This window comes from Astyanax mexicanus, chromosome 7 (assembly GCF_023375975.1).
Source record: "Astyanax mexicanus isolate ESR-SI-001 chromosome 7, AstMex3_surface, whole genome shotgun sequence".
NCBI lineage: Eukaryota > Metazoa > Chordata > Actinopteri > Characiformes > Acestrorhamphidae > Astyanax > Astyanax mexicanus.
The window spans coordinates 37282561-37294847 of NC_064414.1; the positions used below are offsets into that span (position 1 = coordinate 37282561).

General features: G+C 37.9%; 1 long non-coding RNA gene across 1 annotated transcript in view; it reads left to right on the forward strand.

Moving 5' to 3' along the window:
• The first annotated feature begins 3545 nt into the window (after positions 1–3545).
• The window catches only part of LOC125803000 (uncharacterized), a 124920-nt gene continuing 116178 nt past the window's right edge, over positions 3546–12287 (forward strand). Inside the window, exon 1 of the long non-coding RNA XR_007440052.1 lies at positions 3546–3779. This is a non-coding gene — a long non-coding RNA (uncharacterized LOC125803000). The remainder of the gene's footprint in view (positions 3780–12287) is intronic.

The following is a 12287-nucleotide window of genomic DNA, read 5'->3' on the forward strand; positions in this document are numbered from 1 at the left end:
TCTCTCCTCTGTGGCTGCAGTGGCAGGTGATAAAGCAGTTTTACAAGCTGTAGTAAAGCTCCACTTCTATGCTGCCGGATAGGAAAAGATGGCGGTGCCTTTTTATGTACTATTATAATATTATTTTTGTTTTGCATCCATATTTATTGCGTCTTGGTGTCCTTCACCCGCGGCGCCGCAGTTACAGTGGGCAGGGGCTGCATTGTAAAAGCCGTACGCGGACGTGCCGTTGGGACAGGAGGACACCTACCGTCACTAGGGCCACTGGCACACACATTTGTGTGCTTACTCCATCATATAATTGGCCCCCAGTGAGAGTCTAAAGAGTGAACTGTGAGCCTGCGAGAGAGGGGAGAGAGGAGTTCTGCTAGCCCCGTTAGCCGCTGCTGAGGAGCAACTGAAAGAGTTACTACTGTAAATGCCTGGTAAAGACCTGGTTCCAAAACTTCTTCAACTACTTCAAAGTGTGGGGTGCCTTGAAACGTATTGTTTTGTGTTTGTTTGTTTGTGTGTGTGCGTGTTTCAGAGATTTGAATTAATTGTTGCCAAATAACACAAGTTGTGCCAAAAGTACATTTTAATTGTAGAATATGATAAAAAGGAATTCGCATTTGAATTGCAAAAAAGACACACACATTTCCTCAGAGAGTTATTACTTTATATTACTTTATGGCACACCGCTCGATATTCCGAGTGCTGGTTCTACAAAAATGCGTTTCAACTCCAAAATTATTTTGCTCGCAGTGATAGTGTAGTAATAAAGAACTTATTGACCAAATCATATTGATCGGTTAGTCCTGAGGCACATAAAGCTGACCTTGGAATCCCTCAATGCTTTCCTCTTTGCTCCCATCCTCCTCGCCCGCCACTCAATAATATATTATTTTATACATTTAAGCAGGACAACAAATAGCGGCGCACCACAAGGTGAAGAACTGCTGGTAAATTTTTCATGGCTATTTGCCTGTAGGAATTTGGCAGCTCTGTGTGAAGAGTGATTAAAATCGGGCTTCAGTCAAGACTTGATTAGGGGTTGCCATTCAACGGCAAGGCGAGAGAGAGAGAGGAAAAAAAAAAAGAGATAGAAAAGAAAAAGAAAATGAGAGGAGGAAAAATGCTGCCCCCCACCACCCTCGCCTAAATCAGATAATGACCTTGAAGTCTAAGCCGCAAGAGTGGTAGTGTTAACTACTTTCAAGCAGAAGCCTGATTTATTCGCAAGGTTAAAGGCGGAAAACAATTGCCATTGATTTGGTCCAGGTAATTGCTGCACGTGAAGGCTTCTGGCAGGACCTTTGTCCTGATGGGGAGGAGGAGACTAAAAGGCCTAACGAAGCTCCACTTCCTCCACTGAGATTAAAGCTCATACACATTCAACATGTAATATTATATAGCAAGAGAGAAGCCGCTTTGGTTAAAAACAGAGGAGCAACCCTCTTACAGTTTCTAGAGCCAATAGCCTACTGGATCCACAACACCAACATGCCAGACTTTGTTATGTTAATCTGTTGAGCAACTCAGTATCTCAGTTTTGTTAACCTTTTTTTGGGCAAATTTGGTAATTTCACATAATTTTGGCCACCTCTAAACAAACACTGGGAATTTTGATTTAGGCTGTAAATAAACGCTTTAAAGGGCTTTACTCACCCAAATAAATGGTTTTCAAAAGAGGTTTTCAGAAATGTTTTTACTTAGATGCTAACACTGCATTAATGAAGGGCTTCTGTGCATGCTATGTTCTTTACTTTTTACAATCAACCACATTAAAAAAAACACTGTGAAATTCCAGCTGACAGAATATGTAAAACCTTGTAGATACAGCACTGTGAGGCTTGGAGTAGAAAAACTACCAAAAGGAGCTGCTTATCCAACACTAAAAGTGCATTATTTGCCGTTTGCTGTGGTTAGTGGTGTTCGTTAGCTCTGCTACTCACAGTATTGACTGAAAGCTGCTCTGTTGACAGTGATATTATCCAGTTAGTGGGGTTAAAATCTTAAATTGTCTTTCCTCCATAAGTTTTAGCTAAACGCTCCACAAATGTGAAGGTCAGGAATTCCAGACTGGCTGAGCCAGAGCTGGATATTTTCTTTGATTGGCTGTTCCAGCCCTGATTGGCTGCTGACGAGCGAGTAGTGTCTGCATATGTGTTCCAGAGTTCCATCATGTGGTTGCACAAGAAACTGCAGCTTTCTGTGGCCAGAAAGATAAGCTAACTACAAAAATATTACAGTATTTTAGCTGAAAATCGTTTGATAGCATAGCTGTTCGGCCTTTCATGTTCAACTCACATAACCACCTAGATAATTAAGTAAACAAAAGCGCTATCATTTGATGAAATTAGAAAACAGAATAGAGGACATTTAGCCTTAAAAAATCTGATTAACCAAACAATGCATGTATATATAAACAGTATAAAATTGTCCTTGGCCAATTAGTTTGTCAAGCTTGCCCTAGCTGACACCTAGCTAACCAGCAATATATTCTAGTAACTGACTACACTTAAATAACAGCATATTTTTTTCCTTCCATATGCAGTCCTATATTTCTTTACAACAAAATGGGTTTATTAAACTGTGGCACACTTCTCTTTATGCAAACTGGAAGGGGGTATGTTAAAGGGATTTATTAAATATAACTTGATTAAAAAAAAACTATTTATAGAATTTATATTTATATCTTACCTTTAAAAACAATTTACATTTTTTGGTTGCTGTTACCATAAAAGCATTTAAATACATCCACACGCCCCCCCCTGCACAACTGTAAACTGAAGCTGTATTTAGAATCACTCTCTGTTACACAAATAGTGAACTAGGTTATATGGGTCATTCTCACAAAATCTGTATTTATTGGGCATTTAAAGATCAATTTTCTTCTTGATGACTTAAGATTAACTTTAAAAGTAATATATGGGTAATGAGAAGCAGAAAGGTGTGTTATAAGGTTCATATTTCTCTAGAGAGATATGAAAGGAGCTGCTTACCTGGTAGCCATTTTGAGTGTCACAGTCAATGTCTTCCCTTTAAAAAAAATCAGTTCCTTGTGGATTTAAACAATGAAAAAATTAGGGTTGCCTTTCATTTATTCGTTTTTTATTTTATTTTATTTTATTTACTACAAGTGTTTAAAGTATGACAGACATATAAGCTTTTAGTTTTTTATTTTATTTTAAATAAAAGTATTTCAACGAAACCTACTACTATTGGATGGACACATTGCAGATTTTCCCCCCCTAAAACGTGAAGAAAAACATACAAAAAATATACTTAAACTGTCTGGATTATTTTTTAACAACATACTTCACACATACTATATTATATAAACATAAAAACATTTTAAGTAGGAATTTAAAGGCAGCACTAGTCAGTTCACGATATAGTAAATACTACATTGTAAATGAGTTAACCAATCCGAACACAGAATGACAGGCTGAGCTGAGCAGTGATTGGAGGGTTAAGAAAATAAGGCGGGGCTTAAGAGCTTCCATGTTTGTTGAGGAATGAGGCAGCAGTGAATGACTTTGCTCACAAAAACAAAACAAAAACAAGGAAAGTTAACTCTCAATACTAACAATAAATAAATGTCTGTTCATTTGTTTGTCAGGAGTTTATAAAGTAAAAAGTAGTTTTATTGAAATTTCAAAAGCTTCAACAGGCCAGAGTGTCTGTTTTGGGGAGTGCTGCATGCTGGAGATGCTAACCTAACTAGCGTTAGCTAACAAGTAAAGATCACCTCCTTCACCAGTCAATCCAGACATCTGCACCTACTGCTGTCACAGGTAGGTCTCTGGTTAATTAGCATATACCTGCCATGGTATTCTCTCTGTTGTTGTTCATCTAAGCACTTGAATTGCAGTGTTGTGTGGTATTTATACAGTGTACAGGTTTGTGTTTGTTTCTGTGGTTTGTTAGCTGGTGGTGTTTGGTTAACTAGCTAGCTGATTAGCTGAATGTGTGTTGTGTGGGAACAAGGAAAATGTTCCTTAAAGTTCCTCAGGGGAGTACAAAAGGTCCTTCATGATCAGCATTGAGAACCAGTGCTGTAACAGGCTTAAACTACACATACTCACAGTTGCAAACTGTTCTAGGTGTGATTTGTTCATACATTATATTTATCAGTTTGGGGCTAGGCCTATTACTTTGACTATTTTTTGCACAATATATTGTCCCAGTATATAACATAAAATTGCATAATAATACAATTACACCCATTTAAATGACAGAAAAAAATGTAATCATTTTAAAATACAAGTTCAGCAAAAATTATTGAGGTTTATGTAAACCGTATTTTACAGAGTGTAAGGTGAACTATAAATATACGTCTATTTTCTGGTCTATTTTAATACATAAGGCGCACTGGATTATAAGGCGCATTTTAAGTGAAACTAGTAAGGAACAAGAGTGTCATCATGTTCCTCTTCTTATTCAGCAGTAAACAAAATTCTTAAAAAAAACTATTTCAAAGTCAAACGAGTGCTGGATGTTAATCTACACAGATATCTCTCCTAAAAACTTTATTTGTTTATTTGGGTGAGTAAAGCGCGTCTGTTTACTTATAGTAAGCTTAGATTTCCAGTATTTTAGCATGGTTAGCAGCAGAGCTAGCCGCTAGTAAACAGTGGAATGAGTGTTCCGGTAACCTAGGGCAATACCAGTTAGTGGTTCGTTCCACGTAGCTTGTTTTAGCATATTCGCAGGCTACAGTCCAATATACTGACCTGTGAACGGTGAAAGAGCTAGCGCTGAGGTTAGCGGCTAATGCTAATACTGCTCCAGCCTCAGTGCTGGAGAAACTTCACTGAAACTCCTTTATAATGCTGGAGCCTTATAATGCTGAAGGCATACCAGATTATAAGATGCACTGTTGATTTTTGGGAATATCGAAGGATTTTATATACGCCTTATAGTGCAAAAAAATACGTTGTAATAGTTCTGTGGTGAGCAGCTTGTTTTGCATATTGATTAATAAAAAGTGATCGCATTTGTATCTCTGAAAGGCGCGTCCTGCAGAGCAGAGTGAGCGCTCTCTGTTAGGCTGGTGGCAGCAGCCTTCGTTTGCATGACTGAGATGTTGATGCTAAAAGAAAGCCGTGGTTATGCTTTGTGAAAAATTCATCCAGTTTCGAGTCCGCTCAACTGAAACTGTTACTTGACAGACATTTAAACAGAAGGGATTCCATACATTATTAAAGGTGTGCGTGTTATCAATTTATACAGGGCAATAAGGAATATTTCAATTTGAGTCTGATGGAGCCTAGACGCGTCCGTCGTTTTTCTCCTTTCTGCTCGGCAAACACGCTGTCAGGCTGTGTGAAGTACGGGCGCATGCGACGTCCTCTTTCTAAACTTTGACATCACCGCCTGTGTTCACAAGTCCTCTCTCATCAGCCGTGGCTCATTTTCCTAATGGTGCATGAAGAGAGTGAAATCTCTTCAAGCTTTCTACCACGCTTGTCTTGCGTGTTGTCCTGTCGCTCACTTGCTTGCTCTGTCGTGCGACTCTGTCGTTCAGCTCTGCCGCAGCCCAGGCGGGGTCAGGTCGTGGCAGGGGAACTCTCCTCCTCTGCCCTATATTTTACGTCCCGTGCACAGTAGCTCCGGGAAGCCATGCGCACGAATCGAGCCGGGGAAGAGCTCCTCATTTGAATCAATTATACATATGCTGCTCCTGAAGTCGGCCTGCATTTTTCATGCGGTCAGAAGATATTTTATGAGTTAATGTGTCCGGTTGACATGTCTCTGAAAGCAGTGGCCTGTCCCCTCTGTGGCCTCCAGACTTGGAGTCGTGTAGTCAACACGCAAACACACAGCAGGCATTCTCTCCAGTCCATCTTCTCTGCAGGAGCATCCAGTACAGCATGCCCGTGAAAAGCTTCATGCCCAGTACTGCTAAAAGCACTTTGTGTGTGTGCTTGCGTCTTTGTGTGTGCCTTTGTAGCTCTGTAACTCGCATATGAGGCTATCAGATCTGATGTTTGGGATGTCAGCTCCTGTGTTTTGGTCTTAAGAGAATAACTTACCAAGCACTCACAGAGATTTTTCGGCTTCCATAGTCTGGTTGGGTCTAGTGGCCCTGTCCATCATCTCTCTTTGCTTCTGTTCTGCTTCAGAATCCACTTTCAGCACACTTAACTTTCAGCACACTTTACCAGCACATATCTCCACAGTCATCACTCTTCTTACAGCTCCTTACATTATTCAATCAATCAATCAATCAACCTTTATTTTCACTCAGAAAGTACATTAAGGGCAACCCTCATTTTCAATGTAGTTGAGCATTTACAAAATTTAAAAAAAAAAAATAGAATTAGAATTGTAAAAAATATTATTATAGTAAAACTTGGTTTAATTGATAAGAAATTAAGATCAAAAGAAGATAAGATTCATACAACAAAAAAAATATTAAAATTAAGCTAAAACTTACTTTCACATAATACAATAAAAATACAAATAAACAAATAAATAAATGAACTAAAAAAATAAAAGCAATAATAAAAATAATAATAGTAATAATAAAAGAAAATCAAAATAAGTTAAAAAGTAATAATACAAAACTGTAAAAAAGATAATAATAATAATAATAAAATAAGGAAAGAAATAAAAAGAAAATAAAGAACTTAGAGAAGAACTAAAATAATAATAAAAAAAGTTAAGAATAAATAAGATTAAGTAAAATATATACGTAAATAAATGCGTAAATATATACGTAAACAAAGGGTGCGAAAGCTAGCAGCGGCTACGCTAGGCCAGCGTTGACCAACGCATTTCGCAGCAATATATGCTTACCATCAGTGAGAGATTTTCACCTTCCTGCAGGACGAAAACATCTGGTTTTCCCTCTTTTAAGGTCGACAAATTAATCAAATAAAGCGAGTGCATTCAGCTGCTCTCCTCCGTCTACAGTCTCTCACCCTTGCACCAACTTTTTTCAGAAGGTGTTGCCAGCATCTGGCATTTTTGCATAATGTGTGAGGTGTTTGGAAAGGGGGTTGTTCTTGGATGCTACAAATGGCTTTTTTGACCTAGTAATTAGCTCCAGAAGATGCAAGGAAGAGGCTGGGTGATGAAGCTTTGTGGCCAGATTTTTACATGGCCGCATAAATTATCATTTATGAAACCATAATACCCTGTTGTGATGTCCCAGAGCCATTAGAAAGACAAAGCAGCTTGATGGCTTCTGTGTGCAAGGTGTTTATCCATGGACGTATATTGAACCGAGAGCATATTGCATACATCCCTATTATAGGATTGTGTGAAGAATTTGAGACACCCCACAAACAGCGTTGTCATTTTAACATATTTAAACATATGGACATTCAATATTCATTTTAATAGAATTGAGAGAATATAATTACATGTAATTATACATTATATAGTAATAATATAATGTAATATAATTAAATTGTAAGAAAACTGAAGAAATATTTTTTTTGAGAGTAATATCCCTGCTGATTGTAGATACCAATGAGTTTTGGATGAGGATGAAATTAAAAATACTGCAGAACTATTATAGTTAAGCCATTCCACTGTCCATAAAGGAATTTAAAAGTGGAGGACAATTAAAGCAACTGCCCAATCGGTCGAGTCAGGTTGTCCTAGCAGCCCAAGAATAGACCACAAGACGTGGAATGGAGTCTCCAAAAGATCCTAAAATGTCATCATAGAATGATCAGGTGGCTCTTGCTACAGTTGACGTCCAAATATATTATCTACCATTAGAAGACCTCACTTTTTCATGAGATGTACACAGGGTGTTTCTACATGGGTTGGACAATGAAACTGAAACACCTGTCATTTTAGTGCGGGAGGTTTCATGGCTAAATTGGACCAGTCTGGTGGCCAATCTTCATTAATTGCACATTGCACCAGTAAGAGCAGAGTGTGAAGGTTCAATTAGCAGGGTAAGAGCACAGTTTTGCTCAAAATATTGCAATGCACACAACATTATGGGTGACATACCAGAGTTGAAAAGAGGACAAATTGTTGGTGCACGTCTTGCTGGCGCATCTGTGACCAAGACAGCAAGTCTTTGTGATGTATCTTAAAAACCAGGTGTTTCAGTTTTTAATTGTCAAACCCCTGTATTTGTTCTATTGTTGTAGACAGTTTCTTGCAATAGCGTGATTTCATTTTTAAAAAGTTGAACAAAAACCCACCCCACACACACACAAAACACATGACTGCACCACGCTGCTACATGTATTGGGGCCAGTAGCACAAACCCACGCAAACACGTGTGTACGTGTTCACACTAACAACACAGACACACTTCCAGTAGTGAAACGTGTTGTGGATATGGCAGGTTTGACACAGGAAGCGTTTAAGATTGTCCTCAGAACAGCTGTCATTACAGAGAAGTAAAAAAAGGAACGCAATTAGAAGTGTCAGGCTGGTGATTCATCACCCTCCATTAGAGCACTCCACAGCGCGAGGCGACACTGCCGCTCACTGCCCGCCACAGCTGCACCCAGTCAGTTTGTCAGGATGGACTACACTCCGCTAATATACTGTCTTACACCCAGCATTACACTACACTGCAGTCCTCAGTATTAGACAGAGGATTACACTCAATGCTGTGCTCAACTTCACACTCACAGACGCACACAGTAACACACACATTCATCTTCAACCACACCGTAGAGGATTCGGTAACACTTTCTAGGAATCAGGTATCTATAAAGCATAATAAATGCATTCATAAAGCTTCATAAACCATTCATAATGCTTCATAACACTTAACATAAGCCTTTCTAACTATACATAAACGTTTATAATCTCAAACTTAAAACGTTATAACACCACAGTATAAAGCTTTATATCACAAAGCGATATAATGCATTATAATATATTTGCATTTGCTGTTCTTTATATTATTGGTGAGACCTGTTTCATAAAGCTTAATAGATGTTGAGTTCATTCGCATACTGCTTTATCAAGGTCCACAGTGATGCCTTCCCTCTAACTGCTATATGTTTTAATGAAAATTGTTCTGTAATGTGGAATAAGTCAATAAATCACTTTACCTATGTCCATTTACCGAACAATATATTATAATGCATTATATTTCTTTGTGATATAAAGCTTTATACTGTGGTGTTAAAACGTTTTATGTTTGAGATTATAAACAATTACGTATAGTTAGAAAGGTTTATGTCAAGTGTTATAAAGCATTATGAATGGTTCATGAAGCTTTATGAATGCATTTATAATGCTTTATAGATACCTGATTCATAGAAAGTGTTACCGAGGATTCTTTACAGAAGGACTGCATTTTATGTTAATCAGTTCGTTACTGAATTTTTATGTAGGTCTGAAAGCGTTAAAGTGTTAACACACATGATTAATTTGGAATCAGTAATGCATTATTATTTAGTTTATTCTATTACAAGACAATTGCTTGCAAAATATTTTAAAATTCATCTGCAGTTTTGCATTTGGTGAGTTTGAGTCAAATACAACTCTTTCAATCACATATTTCAACTTTGATATTAAAAACATATGCAGCTCTGGGAAAAAAAAAAAAAAAACAAGAGAGTACTTAAAAATGATGAGTTTCTTTGATTTTACCAAATTGAAAACCTCTGGAATATAATCAAGAGGAAGATGAATGATCAAAAGCCATCAACCCAAGCTGAACTGCTTAATTTCTTGTACCAGCAGTGGCATAAAGTTATCAAAAGCAGTGTGTAAGTCTGGTGGAGGAGAACATGCCAAGATGCATGAACACTGCATAAAAATCAGGATTATTCCACCAAATATTAATTGAAAACTTTATTAATATGAACTTGTTTTCTTTGCATTATTTAAGGTCAGAAAGCTCTGCATCTTTTTTTTTATCGATTTTTTTTTATTTGATCGATTTCTCATTTTTTGCAAGTAAATGGTCTAAATTACAATATTTTTATTTGGAATTTGGGAGATATGTTGTCCGTAGTTTAGGATAGCCTTATAGAGCACCATCATTCCAAGAATTTCCACAGTTCTACTGCTTCAAAGTTTAATGCTGAGAGGATTTATACTTCTCTAGCTCACATCTGGCATTACACATGGTGCCAATAGGTTCATGTTTATCTGCTCCAGAGTGTCCTATTCTATTTTTCATTAGTTATATAGTGTGTGTTAATGCTGAAATATATATTTCAGTATATAAGAGCATTCAACAATTTCAACAGGGCTATGATCTGTTACTGTAGGAACTTGCCACATGCATACACAAACTAGCTACAAGCTAACATGCTAATGTGTGACTTTAATGTTGTCATAGTACAATGATACAATATGATACAGTACGATATGTTTTCTTGTTTCATTCTTAATGACTACAGTATTCAATAAGTACAGTACTCCAGTTAACAGCAGCAAATCATCATGAACACCCGCACTGCAGTTGCCAGTGTCTTCTCTCTCACCAGGATGTGCTTTCTGCTCATCAGGAGCCGAGATATTAGGAGGGAGCAGAAGCCTGTGCTAAGAATATTGCAAAAGTTTAGCGTTTCTTTGTTATTATGCGGTTGATACAGTATATAAAGGGCAAACAAAGCCATAATGGAGTGTCCAGTACCTCGTTGTGTGCCTTAAACCAGAGCATAAAAAGCGGCGAAATCTTCAAAAGGCGCCAGGGTTGATGAGCTCCCAAAAGAGGGGTAGGACTTGTGCTTTAAAAGAGGGAGATTTCGCCAGTGTGTGCAATTTTAATTGCGCTCCTATTGCTTGCCCCCAGCCCCTTTCTTTCTCCCACCCACTCTCTCTCTCTCTCTCTCTCTCTCTTTTTCTCTCTCACTTTCTCTCTCTCTCATCCGTTGCTCTATCTGCCTGGCCTTCAAAGGGAAGCTCATTCACTCTATTTTAATTTCAGAAAGTAACCCTGAGGACGAAACCAGAGCCACTCATGTGCAAAACTTCTTTATTTCAGAATGACATTACAGTGTTATTGTGGAGTATGACACCACAGAGGGCTCTCAGGACTCTCCGAAGCCAACGCTGACTTCTCCCACAGTGTCAGAGTACAGTGCTCAAGTATTCAGTAATAAATGCTCATACAAGGTAATGAAGACGAGCCACAGAGTTTATTTAACCATTTACACTTCATGGACATCCACGTCCTAAGGCTTCTAATTCAGCGGCTCAGTGGAAAACAGGGGAGAGGTTATGCAAATGTGGAATGGATAAAGGTGTGGGAATGTATATCCGGTCATGGAAAAGTTACATTTGCTTACTCCACGAGCTTAATGTAGTTCATACCGTATTTTACAGATTATAAAGCGCACCAGATTATAAGGCACATTTTAAGTGACAATAGTAAGGAACAAACAAGGTGTCGCCATGTTTCCCTTCTAATTTTAGCAAGTCTTGCTGCTGGGGGCGCAAACAAAACTGTAACTGTAATAAAAAAAAAAAATAAAAAAAAAACAGCATTTTCAAGTCAAACATGGGCTGGATGTTAATCTACACAGATTTCTCTCCTAAAAACTGTTAATTTGGGTGAGTAAATCACTTCTGTTACAGTACTTACTTACAGTAAGCTCCACTTTCCATTTTTTTAAGGCAGTTAGCAGCAGTGCTAGGCACAGTTAGCAGTGCTTAGCACTAGTAAAACAGTGCTACACTGAGGAACCCGGAGTGTTCCAGTAAGACAGGGTGCTATCAGCTAGTGGTTCATCCCACATAGCTTGTTTTAACACGGTAAACATGCAGACTACAGTCGAATAATACTCACCTCTGAACGCCTCTGAAAGAACTAGCGCCGTGGTTAGCGGCTAATGCTAATACTGCTGGAGAAACTGCACTGTAACTCCTGTATAACACGTGAATACACTGGATTATAAGGTAATAATTTTAAGTGCACCTTATATTTCTTTTGATGCACTGTATTTTTTATTTTTATGTTTTATGCAGGTTTTAGCAGGTTTTAGCAGCTTTTTTTTGCCATTTTTTAGGTTGCCAAACATTCAGTGCATCTTTAATGTAAACATACTGTACATATCCATAAGAGTGAAGTATGTTCTTTGTGTTTCATCGTTCTGACCATCATTTTCACATATGAAGCCCCTAATTGACATACACTATAATATCATGCGAGCATGAGCACAGCACAGTGTGTGAATATGTGTTGGTTCATCTGACCTTATTTACAGTTCATAGGAGTATTGAGTTGAGGAGTGCTTGAGATAAAACTAAACTAGCTCCTTTTAAAAGTGTGCTTTAGATTCTACAGGTCTGTTCCAACCATTTAACCATTCAAATGCTTTAAAGGTTTTCTATAGAAATTCTATAGAACTATTTCCGAA